The sequence below is a fragment of the Callospermophilus lateralis genome, chromosome 9 (assembly GCF_048772815.1).
Source record: "Callospermophilus lateralis isolate mCalLat2 chromosome 9, mCalLat2.hap1, whole genome shotgun sequence".
NCBI classification, from domain to species: Eukaryota; Metazoa; Chordata; class Mammalia; order Rodentia; family Sciuridae; genus Callospermophilus; species Callospermophilus lateralis.
Genome location: NC_135313.1, coordinates 19,194,558 through 19,211,835, shown reverse-complemented (window position 1 = coordinate 19,211,835; position 17,278 = coordinate 19,194,558). Strand labels below are relative to the sequence as shown.

The 17,278-nt window shown below is 48.4% G+C and overlaps 1 long non-coding RNA gene across 2 annotated transcripts; it reads left to right on the top strand.

The window, feature by feature from the left end:
• Nucleotides 1–2,944: 2,944 nt before the first annotated feature.
• Nucleotides 2,945–16,710, top strand: LOC143406729 (uncharacterized). Of its 2 annotated transcripts, XR_013092291.2 has the most exons (5): nucleotides 2,945–3,667; nucleotides 5,652–8,417; nucleotides 9,117–9,386; nucleotides 10,407–14,366; nucleotides 16,223–16,710. It is a non-coding gene; the product is annotated as an uncharacterized LOC143406729 (long non-coding RNA). The 2 variants fall into 2 exon arrangements; XR_013092290.2 differs by having other exon boundaries at nucleotides 5,652–9,386.
• The last annotated feature ends 568 nt before the right edge of the window (nucleotides 16,711–17,278 follow it).

The window sequence follows — 17,278 nt, the reverse complement described above, 5'->3', positions numbered from 1 at the left end:
AAAAGGGAACTCAGCGGGCTGCACGGCAGGATCCCATAGCAGTTCTGGTTTCTGCATGGCTCCTATTCCTGCACTCTCTCCTCCACCCTTTGTCAGGACTGGATCTCTTCCCATCTGGAGATCTGCTGGGGACAGGATGTGCCTTCCAACACCCCCCTTCCAGCCCAGCTCAGCACATAGCTGACCTGTTCAGCTCACTCCCAGCTTCCTCTCTCTGCACCTGTGGATATATGCTGGCACCTGCACCCTGATGAATGAAAGAAACCCTGCCGCAGGGAGAGACCCACAGAGCCCAGTGGCCCACCCACCACCTGAGTCAGAAGCTCAAGACATAGACCTTCCAGCCGTGGGATGTTGCAACACCTACACCAGCAGCCTGAGGCTAAATAAGTACAAGGCTGGGAGTGGAGGAAGGTCCGTGGAGATAAATCATCCAGGCCCTACTCACCAGGAGAAAACAAGCCACACAGTCACAAGGTTGGCAGCTTCATGTGTCGTAGAGGCAGGGACACAGAGAAAAGGCTCCAGGAGTTCCAAGAAGGGAGTTGAGCCTTCCAGCTGGAGGAAAGGAGGAGGCATTTGACCCAGGTGGCATTTGTGTGTCCCAGACGGCCAAATCCATGGAGATTTAGTTCCTGCCTTTCCCTGGTGAGATGCAGGAACAGGTGGTGATGGAGGCTGCTGGGAGCTTGTGCCCTGAGGACCTTGAAGGGAAGCCAGGGCTGACAGTGAGCTGTCCTCACCCTCAAGCCTGCTGCCTCCTCAGCTCTGAGGTTCCACACTCTGCCCTCCCCACTCCTGAGAGCTCCTAGGCTCAGCCTGACTGGACTCCCATGCAGAAGGAGTCTCCCAGAGGCCCTGCAGGTATGATCAGAAGACAGTTCTGATCCCATGATGGGGGGTTGGGAATCAAAGGATTCACCTCCTCTGTTCTCACCTGAGTCCTTGGGCTTAGAGGCGGCAGAGGCATCCCTTGTACCTCAGTCATTCAACAAGCAGGAAGGAGTCCCTCTACTCCCCAGCCCTGGATGGGAAACTCAAACTACACCACTTCCTGGGACCTCTCCCAAAGACAGAATCCCCAGGTCTTCTTTCCTTGTGTAACTTTCTTTCAGCCCTTTACTTAACAAACATTGGCTGAGCCCCCACTCTGCCAAGCTCTCCCTCCTTTTAAAATGTACATTCTATTCTTCTAACATGGTGGATAGTGTTATCCACCATATCTCATGCTTCTCATGTTCACACAGCCAGGTTGATCCAGCTAAACTTTTTGTTTCTGCAGGGCAGGATCTCATTTGTCTTCTTCCCCAAGTTAACTGTCTTAATCCTTTTGGAGGCTGCTATGATAAATACCATAGACGGGGTAGTTTATAAACCACAGAAGTTTTTTTGCACCTGGTTCTAGAGACTGGAAATTCAAGATTAAAATATCAGCAGATTCAGTGTCTGGTAAAAGCCCATTTCACATCCCAAATGCCCCAACTCTTAATACCATCACAGCAGTTAGTATTTCAACCTGTTAATCTTAGGGGTCACAACATTCAGGCCATAGCAGTAATTTATACTGAACTGGGCACATTTTCCCTGATAGAAACTGAGAAAGGAATGAGAATGCATTCAGACTCTAGGTCCCTAAAAAGAAAAATTCCTAGGCAAGCTGTATATGGAAAATATTTAAGGAGTAATAGCACACAGGCAATGGACAACCAAAGGGAGCCCAGGAAAAAAACAATGTTTTTTTCCAAATCCAACTCCCTGGGCCCATGACCTTGTGGCCCCAAGTTCACCAGGCCCTATCCTGCATCTGATATTTTCTGTCGCCACCTTGAAATTCTTAATTCTATCCTTGAGTTTTTTCAACAAAATTCAAGGGGACATGGGCATACATGTGGGTGTGAGAGAGGAGAGAATGCCTCCCACCAATCCTTGCTCTCCATTGGCATAGAGCACTTGCAATGCCCCACACAATGCATGGCAGTTTGGCAAGATGCAAAGCAAGCACAGAGTGGGGTGCAGCCATGACTGAATACTATAGGCACCAACAACCCCAAAAGGCTACATTTTCACTCAAACTGGAACTGCCTTTGAACACAGAAGGAAAGAAATGGCTTCTGAAAATTATGAACAATCAAGGAGGCCTACCAAATCCTTTCTTCCTTATGTGGGTTCTCTACATGAGCCAACCATTTATTTATGCAACAAATGATGACACAGAAGAAAAGGGAAAGAGAGGGGCAGTGGGTGGATGCTTTGCCCTTCTTCCCTCCCCCTGTCATCAATAAGCAGAGGTGCAGTTGGTAGAACACATGCATCTCAAAAAGTGAAATACAAATAGTGGACTTGGTTTTGTGAGGATCTCTACTATGTCATGTATGAAAGACGACTGTGCAATTTTCATGAAATAGAAAATGAAATGTGAGTGTGTAATTTTGGTGATTTCATAGTTAAACACTTTTATATGCAACTAAAACAGACATTGCTAATATAATGAAGAGTAAACCCGATAATAATAACTTAATTTTTAAATGCTCATTTCCTTGGAAATACATTAAATGGCAAAGTAAAAACACCATGAGAAACCATGGAGGAGAGGAAAGAGCTTTATTTTAATTACCTTTAATGGCACTTTTCCCCACTGAACAGGGGCCCACATTTTCAATTTGCACTGGGACCAGCCAATCATTTGGCCAGCCATGGATGCATCCACATAAGTACAGATGAATGTCTATTTATGTAAAAGAGATGCTATCCCAGAAACATGGCAGGGGAATATTGGTAAGGATTAATAATAAGATAACAGTGAAAGAAGTTTAGCAGAGTCTAGCAGGGATCAGACCAGCTGTCAACAGGTGAGCATGTATACTTCTTCCCAAGTCTGCGTTCAGTGACATCATGTTGTAGACTGGTGGCTGTAATGGAAGTACTTGTGCCATGGAAATCAGCAGACACTACAAATCAGGCTTCCTGACCCTCCCAAGAGTTGGTGTTCAAACTAGCATACAACTATTTACAGGTCATGCAGCTCAACTTCTCCATGATACAGAAATGGAAAGGGAAATAATTGTCCACTGTTTCAACACTTCTAACCAGGGTCCCATCATATTCTATTTCTGAGGTCCTAGCATTAAAAGGAGTAACTCTGGGGAGTCCATTGGAAACCAAGGTCCAAACTAACATATAGAATGCTGCCATATATCCCAGTGCCAATCCTGCCCGCTGCCCGCTGCCCCCTGGATGATGCAAGCCTGCCTAGGACACTATTGAGGTCAAATAGGGCTGATCTGTCCTCGCTGCGTTTTCCTGTCACCAGGCAGGAAGGGTAACCTTTGTTTATAAATGCTGGGTCTCACTCCAGAACATGCTTCCCGACCCATAATTGCTTTCAGAGCATGTTGTTTCCACTTAGGGAAACCTGAGCTTCCTTCCAAATGGCACCGGACATGACCTGAATTATATGTTTGCCTCCTGAAATGAACACGCAAGTCAAGCCTGCTGCCTGCAAGTCACAAAGGCCTTGGGATGTAGGAGGAACTGGCAAGGAGTTGGCTGAAGTGGGGGAAGCCAGGCTGTCTGGAGAAACAAACCGGAATCAGAGCTTCCTACAGGTCCAGATGCCACACAGAGAACCTTCTTGTGCTGTCTCGACCTGTGCCCAGACCCATTCCAGGTAAGACTCTTCAGCCTGGGTACTGGGGACTGAACGATGCCACCTCTGCCCAAAGTCTTCATTCATTAATGCAAAACACACTTGTGAATCACAGTGTAGACATTGGAGATACAGCCCTGAGTAAAACATTTATCCTGTCCTTATGGGGCAAACAGCCTAGAAGCAAATAATCATGACTTAAAGGTCCCAATTGTTGTGACCCTGGAGAGGTGGCAGAGTATGCTAAGATGATTTCAGGGAAGGATGTGGGGTCCCGTGTGTTGTGATAAGAGGTGACATTCAATCTTGACATTGAAGACCAGACTGGTAGTGTTGGACACTTTGCGGTTTCAAAGCACATCAATGAACTTGATTCTAATAAGCATGTTATCAAATAAAATTAAAAAGATGGCATCAGCTGCATTTTCTAGAGGTAGAAAGGTTCAAGGTGGTAACTAGTGAAGGAAGCATAGGACTGAACCCAACTGATGGGAAAAGAGGTAAAGAGCTAGCTACTGTCTAGTTACCAGGAGTTTGTCTGAGAATCGGTATGGGCAAGGCTGTCCTCCATGCCGTTCCCACAGTGGGTCACTGCCTCGGACCTCCCCCGCTTTGGCTTCTTTCTGTGCAAATGCCCACTCACTTCTGCTCACCAAAAGTCCCTGACTCCTGAGCTTCTTCCTCAGTCCCAATTTCCCTCCGGCCCCACCTCATCTCCAAGGCCAGCACCAGTAGGCCCACAGCAACACAACACTCCCCTAAAGGGCAGGCCACTGGCCAGGTAGCCCAGTAGGTAGATCTGAGTCCTGAGGGAGAGGGTGGGACACTGTAATCCCAGCAGCCCCATTAGCCCTATCCACAGTTGCGCCGGTCCCTCTGGCTGCTCAGAATCACCTGAAGAACTTGGGGAATACATTTTCCTGGCCCAACATTTGGAAATTCTGGTTTAGTAGATTCTGTGACCGGGCTAAGAAATATGTATAATTATTAAAGTTCCCAAGATGAAATGAGAGGAGTACTGAGGGGCTTCTAATTTTATTGGTCCTATTTTGCTTAAGCAATGCCTATAAATACAAGGGTGTTCACTAGAGTATTTTGCAGAGCACATTAACATGAAAGGGGGTAGAAAAATCATAAAGCTCTCCAGGTAATCAGATTAGCCAGATTTGGGAGCCCATCCTCAAAGCCCTGGGAATCATCTCAGGAGTCAGCTCTGTCTTCAAGTAGAACTGCCCTTCCTGCAAAGCCGATTTTCCTCCAAGATTTCTGAGGAAGGAGTAGCAAGGACTCCCTCCTCGTTGGTGCTCTCAACCCCTCCCTACTGAGGAGTGGCATCTCACAATGGCTCACCTCCATCCCACCTGTGAAGCTTGTCATCCCTCCACTCCGCTGAATCTTGACACCAAGAACATTTTCCTCTATACCCAAGGGGAATGGGAGCTTCCAGAGTGATGATAAAGGTTCTAGATGAAGATAACACAGAGCTTTGACGTGAGCTTGTTAAGATGAGGCAGGAATGGATGTGGGAAAAGAAGGGGCGGGAGGAAAAGGGAAACAGGGATTCTCCCGACACCTCTGCAGGGAGAAAAATGACAGGAGACCAAGTGTGCTCGTCTTCTCAGACTTCTATATCAAAGTACCACATGCAGAGAGGCTCCAAAATGGAGATGTATTGTCTCACAATTCTTGAGGCTAGAAGTCTAAAACTCAAGGTGTTGGCAAGCTGGTTCCTTCCAAGAGCCATAAAGCAAGACTCTGTTCTAGTCTCTCTCCTTGGCGTATAAATACAGTCTTCGCATGGTCTTCCTTCTATGTGTGTCTCTGTGTCCAAATTTCCCCATTTAATAAGGACACCAGTAATACTGGATTAGGGCCCATCCCTAATGACCCCACTGTAACGTGATTTTGCAGTACTGGGGGTTAGGACTGCAACATGTGAATAAGGAGAGAGGGGACGACACAACACAACAAATAACCCCAAGGAAAATTTATTCTGTTCTCACAGAATAAATAGCCCCAGTCCTCTGCCAGTTCCTCAGAAAGGCACAACTGAGGCCTGTCCGCTGGAGCTTCAGTGAATCGGCAGCAGGAGCCAGAAGCTGACCCAGCAACCTGGACTCCCAGCCTGGAGCAGTCACCACAGGCTACTGCAAAGCCAGAAAGCAGAGGCTTCGGAATGGGAGAGTGAGTCCGTCCAATACTGTGTGGTTTGTTCAGAGAACCTTTTATTTACTTTAAAATATAGATGTATAGAGAGCCGCCTGCCCTCCAACATATGTGAAACAGCCTCTGTTCAGAAGATCTGCAAAACCCCAAATTGTCCCCACTAGGTTCCCAGGAACTTCTTTGCTGAGCTCTACTGGACCTCAAACCCCACTGCCTGGATGGCCTCCAATAAGCCATTCCGGTCACTCTGTAGTCTAAAAATCCCTCACATGACCCCCATCCCCACCCCTCCTTTGCCACATCATCAAAACTAAGCCCATACTCAGTTTAAATTCAAAAATATGCTTTTCCTTTGTTTCAAAGTGTTGCGTTAACTTTTAGGTAACAGGGAAATCCTGTCCTCAGTCTCCCAAGGCTGGCCTGAGAACTTGAATTTCCTTTGAATACTTGAAAGAAATCCCAATTCACCCAGCATGGCTTAGCACCTCTGCCCTGGCCACATAACTCCAATCAACCTCCAAGCTGGAATTCAGAGGGCACCTTCTCAGAGTCATCTGGAAGGAGGTTATTGGCTGGGGAAATTCTGAAATTGAACCTGGTTCTCTCTGGGGTCCAACTGAATCCTTAGCTAATGAACTCAGCTTCCTGTGGATTTCCCATGTGGGCACAAAGGCGTGAAAAGACATACTAGGAAATCAATGCATAGCTAGAAAGAAGCAGGACTCTCGGTAACGATCAACAGGACTGTGGAGAACTTTCGAGCTACAGCACAGGGATTGAGGGGCACACAGGGGTTCCAGTTGACAGGCTTGGCTCCCTGGCTTCACAGTCAAAAACAGGCACAGTGGCAAGAACACTCTTAGATGGCCAGTGTGTCAGTCATTTGCTGTTTGCTCCCCACTCTCTAGCTCCTTGCTGCCTGCTCTGCCTTGCAGAAGACTACATTTCCCAGGCTCCCTTGTCTGCCAGCCTTGGAGTAGCTTTGCACAATGGGCAGCAAGGGAGAGTCTGCAGGAAGAGGGAAACAACAACTATTTCTGCCCCTTTCCGCTTTAGGAAGTAACTCAATGACAGCCTCTACCCCGTGCCTCTGGCTCCCACCACACAGGCTGGTCACAGTTTCAGCTTCTGCCAGGTGGCCCCATCCTGGGGCCAGTAATGCCACTGCTTCCTTTGCCCCTCCTGTCCTAGGTAGGGGCATTAGAAGCTTCTGTGTCATTCACTCCCGTCTGGTTTCTTAGCTCCCCTATCTCTGTGCTCAACTCTCCATGTAACATACCCAGAGTGACTCCTGTTTTCTGGCTGGCCCTGACTCATACAGCAAATGACAGAAATCCAATTCAAACCAGCCAGGAAAGAGGAGGAATTTATTGCCTCACAGAAGGAAACTCTGGGAAGGCCAGGGTGCAGCTGGGTGTGGAGAGCAGCTGAATGCAGGACCCCCTGCATTGCTCATCTCCGTTGCTCATCTCCATGGGCCAGTCCCTTCCACCAGATAGGTTTCCTCCACATTCCTTAGGAAATGGCCCCCAGCAGCTCTCAGACTCACATCTTCAGGTTCAATGACAGAGGGAATATCTGTTTTCCCTCCAGTTTGAATTTAAAAGACACCAGGCAAGGGCTTCTACTGGCCTGGCTTAGAACACATGCCCACCTCTGTGGCCAAAAGACGAGGGCCTGGTGGATACAGCCTACAGGAAACACGTGGTCAAGAAAGCTTCTAAGAAAATGGGCACCCACTAAGTGCTAAGGCTTATTGGGAGGTGCAATCTCAAGGCAAAGAGAGCGAGGGACAGGAAAGGAAAGCAATGCCTACATGGAGAACAGGGATGTGGCCCAGGGAAGCAAATGTCAAGCTGTCCACAGCCTCTCAGGGGCACAGCCAGGTTCCTGTTCACTTAGGACGTCTTCACACATCCTACTTGTAAATTCTGTGCCTGAGAACATTCCATCATATAGAGGAAGGGGGAGGATTTTGTCTGTGGAGTCTCTATCTCCTGACTCTTGTAGGTCAAAGGTGGCCATGCCCCCGACAATGCCTGGGTATTGCATCACTTTTCCTCTTGAAGCAGCCCCTGCAAAGGCATGAAAAATGCGAGGCATGCCCCATGGAGCTTCTCCAGAGAGCAGCCTGGAGGGAAGGGGAGGGGAGGAGGATCAGGCCAGGCCAGGCCCACCATGCCAGGAGCAGAGGAGCCCAGAACACATCCTGGGGAAGATGCTGGAGCCCAGCACTCATCCTGGGGGAGTGGCCACCGGCTATGGCTGAGGAGCATGTTGAGCAGGTGTGAGGTTGTAAGAGAGAGAAAGAGCTTGCAGACATTAAGGGGACAGGGTGGGAGAGGCAGGTCCCCAAAGAAGAGCACTGCTCCAAGGAGGAAAGGATCATGGATTTAGGCACAGAAGCCCCCCAGTTGAACAACACAAAGTTGGACCCCGGCAGGATGTGTACCTGATGGTCACAGCCAGGGCAAGCGGAACCAGTGCAGGAGATGCAGGGCTGGCAGGGGGCACAGGGCCAGATGATGTCCTCCCCTTGCCCACAGCTCTCCACCCTCAGTCTCTCCTCTTCTGAATATCTGCCCTGCGCCAGGGACCATTTCAGGTAACCAATACGTGGTCTGTACCACACCCATGTATCCCAAATCCAAGCACTTCTCACTTCCTGCACCTGGACTAAGCCGTCGGCATCTCTGATGCTCTGCAGGGACCATGCCTAACTGGCCCATGCTTTGCTATCTCTGCTTCCCTTTGGTGTCTTCTAGGCACAACAGCCAGAAGATCCTTTTAAAACCCATGTCACATCATACTTGCCTCCTTCTTTAAAATCCTCCAAGACTTCCCATCGCAATTAAAACCCAAGCTCATTGTGCCCCCACCTGACCTCACTTCTGGGCCCCTGGCCCTCTTCCCACCATTTTCTCCTCCCAGCAGCACTGGACACTTTGCTGTTCCTGGATCCCAGCCAGCACCTCCTACCGCAGGGGCTTTGCTCTTGCTTTACCCTCTACATGATCCCTTCTTCCTCCAGATATCATCTTGGCCCACGCCCCTGCTTCTTTCAGTTCTGTGATTAGGGTAACATCCTTGGAGAGGCCTCCCTGGTCACACAAGCTTAAATGGTATTTCTGCTTCATGCTCCTCCCCTTAACCTGTCTCACTAGACCTCACACCACTCACTACTCACCAACATCAAAATGTGTGTGTGTGTGTGTGTGTGTGTATGTGTATGTTTCCCCCCCTCTCCATTTGAATGTAAACTCCATGCAATAAGGGACTCTGTTATCTTCCCTGCTGACACTAGAACCATGCCTGGCACTGCCAAACTCTCGGGAAATATTCCCTTAGTGAATGGATTGGCCCCCAGGACACCCAGTGCTGAAACAGATGTAAGAACTAGAGTCTCAGGTTTGGTTCTCCAGCCAGAAGGGTCTGGAAAGTCCCAGAGACCATCAACAGATGAGACCCATCCTGCCTGCAGTTTCCAAAGCAGTTCAAAGATGAGAGGAGACTTTGATCTGTCAAAGACAGCCACCAAAGAGACCAGACTACCACTAGTGCAGGACACTTCAAGGTGAGCCCAACGGAGTCACACAGGGTCTGTGCTTAAAATACTGTTTGTTTTCTATTTTTAAAACATTTGTCATGGAGTGTCAGGGTGGGAGGGGAGATCAGGAATCATCTAGGTCAGCTCTCCTGCTGTGCATGTTAGGAAACTGCCTCTCAGAGAACAGAAAGGACTTCTTTCCAAGGGCCATGGAGAATTGGTGGCCAAGTCTGCTCCCACGCCTGTGAGTTGTAGGTAGTCTCAGCCCCTTGACCATTTAAAGCATTTAATTCTAGGGACATTGACCCATTTTTGAAAGCAGATTCTGAGAAACGTACAGACCTGGATTACTAATGGGAAATGGCTACTAAAATAAGTTTTATTATATTCAAATTTAAAGCAATAAAGTGGTTTTCAATAGACCCTTAAAAAAAATAGTCTGTGTAAACATCCTGAAGGTGAGGACCACACTTGTCTGACTGACCGACACACTTCAGGGCCAAGCAGGTGTCTGGCATGTGGCAGGTACACAGTAATTACAACTGGATTAATTGTTCAGGAGACTGGAAAGCAATTCCTCTGGAAGCAAGGAGCTGAGCCTGACGTGTGGTGTGCTCCCGTCCTCCCTGCAACCATCTGGAAGGAAGATGCAGAAAGGCTTAAATTTTAAACTGAGGGTGGCAGTGTTGGAAGGACCAACAAAGGGGTTTCTCTGATTTGAATAATTTCACTCTCTGGATTAGAAAGCAACAGCTTTCACCACTCAGCACTCACAGCATTTTTCTCCATTTAGAGAGTTAAAAGAGTTGGTGCGAAACCCGTTGAGTTATTCATACCCTTGTAAGGTTTGACTTAAGTGGATATGTCACAAGAAATGTCCCAACGAGGTTTTGGTTATGAAATTACCAACATTTTCCAACTGCTGTCAAATATTAGGGAGAAAGCTACCTTACTGCACTTAGGGATTTACCTCTTCTCCAGTGTGCTTGTGTAACTTGAATTTACTCATAAATGGTTTCAATAACATGTTCTATTCCTTTTCAACAGGAGAGTCGATCATGAGCTACAAGGCTACCACTGCTACATTTCCTATAGCTCACTTCTTTTAAGACATAAGCAAACCCCGCATAAGCTGAGACAGCAAATCTAAATCTGTAGCCAGACAGCAAGCATCCCTGTGGAAGTGGGGGACAGGATCACCCTCCAAGTCACACAACAGAAGCCCCTGCCCTGGGCCATTCTCCAAAGGCCCCACTCGGGATTCCTCTGAACTCTGGGCTCTCCGCAGCTTGAGGAGTTCCTGAACCACAAGAATATTCCAGCCCAATGCTCAGTGCTTCCTTCTGAACACCCCGGGGACCTGGGCGTACCTCTGCCCAGAGGTACCAGCCTCCCTGCACCAGATTGGAGAAAACTATCCCTGGAGCATGTGCACACCCAGACTGCAGGGGCAGCCTGGCTGGGCTTCTGCAGCCAGGGCACCCACTCATACACACACAAGAGCTCCAGGTTCCCAGTGGGGTGGGGTTGGAGGAGCAGCAGGGTGGCCAGGGCCCGGGGACAGCTCTCCCAGCCCCAGATGTTCCAGCATCAAAACTCTGCAATAATCTGCAGTGCTAAACTAGAAGGTGTTCTTCCTCTTGTTATAAAGGCTATTTTGCTGCAGAAAAAGAAAATGTGCACATTTGTAACTCAGAGTTTGTAACTCTGAAGTCCTTAGACATACATTAAAGGAATCAGCATTTCTACAGGCACCCTGGACCCTACAATGTCAGAGCTGTGTTTGGAGGGCAAGGCATCCCTCCCCATCAGGGCCCCAGGACCCACAAAGCCCATGGGGAAGGAGGAGGAGTTGGAGAGCCAAGCCCAAGAGCACCCTCCACCCTCCTTCTGAGAGTAGAAAGAGGCTTTCCTGGGAGGCAAAGTGAGTAGCCAGGGTCACTGCACTGTGGAGTGGGCCATTCCCAAAAGAGGAAGGGAAGAGGATGAGATCAGAGCTTGTGGGTAGGGGTGGAAGGAGGGCACCAAAGGAACTTCAGAAGGGCCTCTCCAGAAGGTACTTCTTTGGCAAATCAATTCCCTACAAGGCTTCGAAGGATTTGAGAGATGGTAAAGAGGCTAGAAAAGGTGGAAGGGGTATGTCTGGTTTTCCCAAACCTTGGAGCTACAGGCTGAGGAGTGGAGTTTGTCGCTAATGGTAGTGGTACAGCAGGTAAGCTGTTCAGGGGGTTCTCAGAACCAGGCTCAGAGCTGCCCATCACTTACTGCAGACAGGGCCAGTCCTCCACAAGGCACAGTGTCCAGGGCCCACACGACCTCAAAACTGTTTCTATTTTAGTCTTTCAAAATCAAAAGAAAAAGAACAATAAAAATTAATAATACTGTATTTGTCTTTATAACAACATAGTCATAAAATATCATTTTTCTATGAAGGATCCACTAAGGCAAAATGCCTCAGGCCTACAGAAGTCAACCCGTGGCTCTGGCAGCATAGGCCCTGAAGGCCACAGCCCCATGGGGAGATGGACCTCAGATCTGAGGGCATCCTCAGCATTGGGCACCCAAGTATGAGAAGCAACAGCAGAGCAAACTCAGGGATGCAGTTAAAGCACTTGCTAAGTGCTACCAGTTCAGTGCACGGTAGGCCTATATACTTATGGGTAATTACTAAAGACTGGTCATATCTACTAGACACCAAGGATTAGTTTAGTCTGCAGGGCAAGAGCACAGTCTTTGAGGTCAGAGGAATCTGGATTCCAGTCCCTGGATTCCACATACCACTGAAGGTGTGATTTGGGGCAAGAACCTCCCTCTCCCTAGCTGGTGAATGTGGATAACACCCTCAGAGGGCTGCAAGCGGCCGCACCAGCAATAGCTGCTCAGTTAACAGTGACCATCAATATGGAAGGTTTCAGGAGCAGCCAAAAGGAAGGTCCCCATAGGCACTTCCCATCCCAGAACATCTCTCTTCCTGGTCTGTCCCTCACCTCTTCGAATCTGCCCTCCAAACTTGTTCATTAAGGGCCAAATAAGACAGCGAACACAGGGAATGTGGTGTAAGAGCAGAAATTGGGCAGAGCCTCAAAGCACCCATCTGCTCAGCAGCCAGGAGGCATAAAAAGCACCAGGCAAGGGCCTCTGGAATAATCTGGACAGCAGATTCCTCATCCAGGACTGGAGAGGAAGAGGGAAGAGGAGCAAGAGATGGCCACCACCCAGGGAAAGCCAAGCTGCAGAGGTCTCCACTCCTGCTGCTGGGGGTCTGTGGTCTCCTGCACTAGGCCAAGTGGGTTGGTCATCTTCCCCTTGGCATTGATGTGCCCTTCCAAGGTTATTCCATGCATTCCTCTACCTCCAGGCAGGACTGATAAGAAACCCCAGAGATACTAGGGGATCTTCTTGCTTAAAGGTCAGAAATCTTCCCCTCTCCTTGCACATTTTATGCAGTTCACAAGTACGTCTCAGAAATTATGTCAAAGACATGGAACTTTCTGGTGATCTAAAATCCTGCATTGGCCTCTGCCCTTGCTGTCCTGCCATCTACCCCATCTAACTTGCACCTTAGAGCTCCAGGAAGACACTCTTAGAAGAAACTAATTCACGGACTATTTTGCAAACTCTTTTTTTTTTTCTAATTGCTGGATATTTTTTAAACTTTTTTATATTAGAGTAAAAAGAAAGAAAAGAAAAAAGAATCAGCTAAATCCAGACCAATAACCTGACTTTCTAGAAACTTACTTTGTTGGACTAAAATCAACAAAGTAATTTGTTTTTATTTCCCAAACCAAACAACATGTGCAGATCTAGGCTCTAAATTCTGTACCCTCTCCTGACCAGCTCTTCCCTGACGCAGAACAAAGTCAGACCACAGACGGGAGAGGAAGGGTGGGCTGAGCAAAGCTCATGCCTTCCGGGCCAACAGCCTAATTTCCATCAGGCCAGGCCTGAGACTCCTGGGGTCCAGCCACGTGGTTGATTATGATTTGGAGGCTGACAGAGATGAACAGGCATCTGTAGAAGCTAGAACCTTCCAGTGGCTGCCCACACACACAGAGGGAAGCAGAGCTTGTTTCAAACAAAAAGCCATATCCTGAGATTAAGGCATCAATCAGCAAGCACCAGGGTTGTGTATCAAACATCTGAGAAATAATTTATTTAGAGGATCCAACCTCAGAACTTAGCAAATAGTTTCCCGAGAGATAAAACAACTTGGCCACAGGACTCATCCTAACTAGGACTAGGGTCCAAGGAGGTCCCGACTCCCCAAGCCCTCCTTTGCTTCTGTGACACCCCTTGCCTTCCTCACCCCAAGTAAGCAGCCCAGGTCTCACCAAGCTTGCATCTGAAGTTATCACAAAAAAGCAGGACCCAGACCGTCTCTTCCCCCACCCATCTTCTCCCCCTCAACAATAACTAAGTGAACTCAGCTGAAAGTTTCCAAAGAATTTCATTTTGGGGCCAAGCCCAGAGATGGAAACTTTTAGCCTGGGAAGGGAATTCATCAGGACGCAGAGCAAGTGAAAACAGAGGGTGGAATTAGGAACGAGAAGGGCATCGGAGCTTCCGCACAGCTGGCCCCAGAGGAAGGCCCAGGACCGTGCATGGTCCAGCCTGCAGCTTCACCCAGATGGAGCCCCAGCCTGCAACTCCACAATTCAGTGGTACCTGATTAATACCATGAATGCAATGTCTTAAGAGCAAGCAGAATGCAGGGGACCCAGGAGGACCACACATGCCTCGACAGCAGCCAGCCCTGCTCTGGCAAGTGGCAGAGACAATGCTTCTTGGGGACATATGGGCTGCTCCCTGAACTTAGAGATAACCCAAGAAGGCTGCACAGGGAAAAGCTTCCCTCAAGAGTTGAAAACAATGAATGGCCACTCAGGAGTTCACTGGTTCCAGAAGCCAAGCAGAGGCCAGCAGCAACTCCTCCAGCCACACTCTGATTCGAACTAAGGCTCCCCACCCCGAGCCTGCACCCAGGGAAGTTCAGAGATGCTTCATACAGTGAGTTCTCCCTTACTTACTTACTTACTCGGGTCCATTCCACACACAACCCATCCAGTGCCCAGGAAATAATGACAGAAGCACAACTGCAGGCAGGGACTGTCATCAGAACGACTAACAGATACATTCTCCCCATTTTACGTATGAGAACACTGAGGCATAAGGAGTTCAGTCACAACATCCAGATTCACAGAGCTGCTAAGTAGTAGAGCTGGGATTTGGGCCCACCTGGGTGGTCTAGCTCCAAGTGTAGAGCCCTCGTTACCCTGCTCTCCTGCCCTATAAGGACAAGAGCTAAACGTGATGGGAGTTAGATGGACTCAGTTGCCTGCTGTTGGTTCAGCCCAGGAGGGCATCCTGGAGGAGGAAGACCCTAAGGAGCTCTGAGAACGCAGAGGCAGCTGTGCTAAGGAACCCGGGGAGGAGCAGAATTGCAAGCTCAGGACCCTCAGAGATGACGTTCAAGCAGGAAGCAGACATCACATGAGGGACACTGAGCACTTGGCTGTCCCGGATATGTCATTCCATAAGCTTGCCTGGCACCCAGAATTGTCCCATTAAAAAAATAATAAAATGTATTTCTTTAGGACCAGAATGGCAGGGTCCTTGGATCTGAGAGAGAAGGGAGGTACACAGTACAGCCACAGATCTCCAGCGTGGCCTGGCCCTCAGCATGGGCCCCAAGGCCTCCCAACACACCCCAATTTCCTTTTCCTGAATCCTCCCTGTGCCTTGCCCAGCCTCCCACAGTCCAGCCATGCTGGGAGAACTGATGTCTCTTAAGGTCATACTCTGCAGGTCCTTGCTTGTTCTGTCCCATTGGCCTGAACTGAAAACTCCTACTCATCTTTCAAAGCCCAGCTCCAACACCATCATCCTGCTCAGGGCAAACTTTCCAGAATTCTACTATTATTTATATATATCTATTCCTATCTATTCATTTTCCTCCAGGAAAATGAATCACTTTTGTGTCCCCACAGGAGTGAATGCTGCCATAAGAGTACCTCCTCAGTACCTCCTCAGCATAACTCGAAATGCAAATTGTTGTCTTTATTGTTGTTGTTGACATAGTTTTATTTATTTCTGCTTTTATATTATGGTTAAAAATATATTATATATATACACATACACAAACACATAAGTCAATATATATTTATGGCTAAATATATATAATATATAGAACGTGAAGTTTTCCATTATTCCCATTTTAAGTACAAAATTTGGTGGCCTAAGTCCATTCCCTCATTGTGTAAACATTGTCACCATCCTCATCTTCAGAACTGTCATCATCCCCAACTGAAACTCTCTACCCTTGAAACCACAAGCTCCTACAGCCCCCTCCAAGCCCCCAATACCCACTGCTCCGGATTCTATCTCTAGATCTGAGTACTACAGACACTTGGTATGCATGGAAACTGGCAGGATTTGTCCTTCTGTGTCTGGTTTCTTTCATTTCACAAAATTACTCCAAGGTTCATCTTTGTTGTAAAAATATGTCAAAATCTCCACACCTTTCAAGGCTGAATAATGTTCCATTTATATGGAAAGATCACGTTTGTTTGTTAGCAGATATTTGGTTTGCTTCCTCCTTCTGGTTCTTGTGAATAATGCTTCCAGGAACACATGCACAAATAGAAAGAGGGAGTGGAGCACCAGGTGAAAGGGCCAAGTTAAGAAAGGGAGCCCCAGAATCCTTTGACCCCAGGGAGGGTGGGGAGAAGAAGCCACATCAGGCCCCCTCTTGCCTCTCTCTTCCTCTGTCTCTTAAGAGGAAGGGCTCCAATGAGCACATGTCAGGGGCAAGGAACATGCTCAGGATCATAAGAAAACATTCTGTGATGCTCTTCTCTTGCCAGATGCTGTCCTAACCACTCGTGCCTATGAGCCTCCTTAACCTTCAGATGGTCTCCTGCACAACACTGCTAACACACCCAGAACCACAAGCAGAGCTGAAAGCAGAGCCAAGGTCAGACTTAGACCTTCAAGTCTTTCTAGAAGACCAACCCTCCTGCCCTGGCCAAGGAGAGGGTTCTCAAGCTGCAATTGGCCTCAGCTTCTACCCTAATCAGGGAGAAGGAAGAACTGGAGATGAGGAATGGGGGACTCCAGCAGAGGACTGCTTGGCCTACCCAGGCTAAAATCTTCTGGAGCTTGAGAAGCTGAGAGGCCCAAAGTGGGCTGGAGGGGTGGCTGGTCCGAGAGGACACAGCCAAGAGGAATCCTGGATGGGGACTCTCTGGGCAGCCTCAGTTTCCGCAGGCCTACTTGCCTTAGGAACCGCAAAGCCAAAATGTAAAGGTATCTCTTTTCTAAGGAAAATACATACTTATACATTCTGAGTAATTTCCCATGGAACAAGGAAAAAATAAACACAACACCCCAAATGGCTTTGCACTTACACATGGCTTCAAGTAAAGAGAAGTGGGAGAAGAAAATAAAGGGTCAGGGGAAAACTCAACTGGTTCCAAACCTCAGAAACAGCCTGGGGGCTCTGGAGGGTTGGGAGGGTTGGGAGGTTGGGGAGGGGAGGGGAGCGGGCTGAGGGTGAGGTGCAGCTGGGGCTCGCTGGCCCCTCTTCTGAGAGCTCCTTGCCCATCCTTGGAGTCAGATCTCACACATGGAAGGGGGCCTTCCAGCTAGAGGGGCAAAATCACGAAACCACAACCCACAGCCTTAGACTGGGTTGGAGGCCACGTGCATTGTGGGAATTAGCCAACTAATGGAAGTAAAGGCAGAATAAGGTTGAAGGCAACCATCAGCGCCCAGATGGCCGGGGACAACAAGGTCAGGAGAGTCCAGGGGACCAAGGAAAAACAATTAAGTGGAGAGCTGCAGACTAAGAGTATCAGTCCAGAAAAACCACAGCAGAGAGAAAGGGTGGATAAAGGGCAGTGTAATCATGGACAAATCCC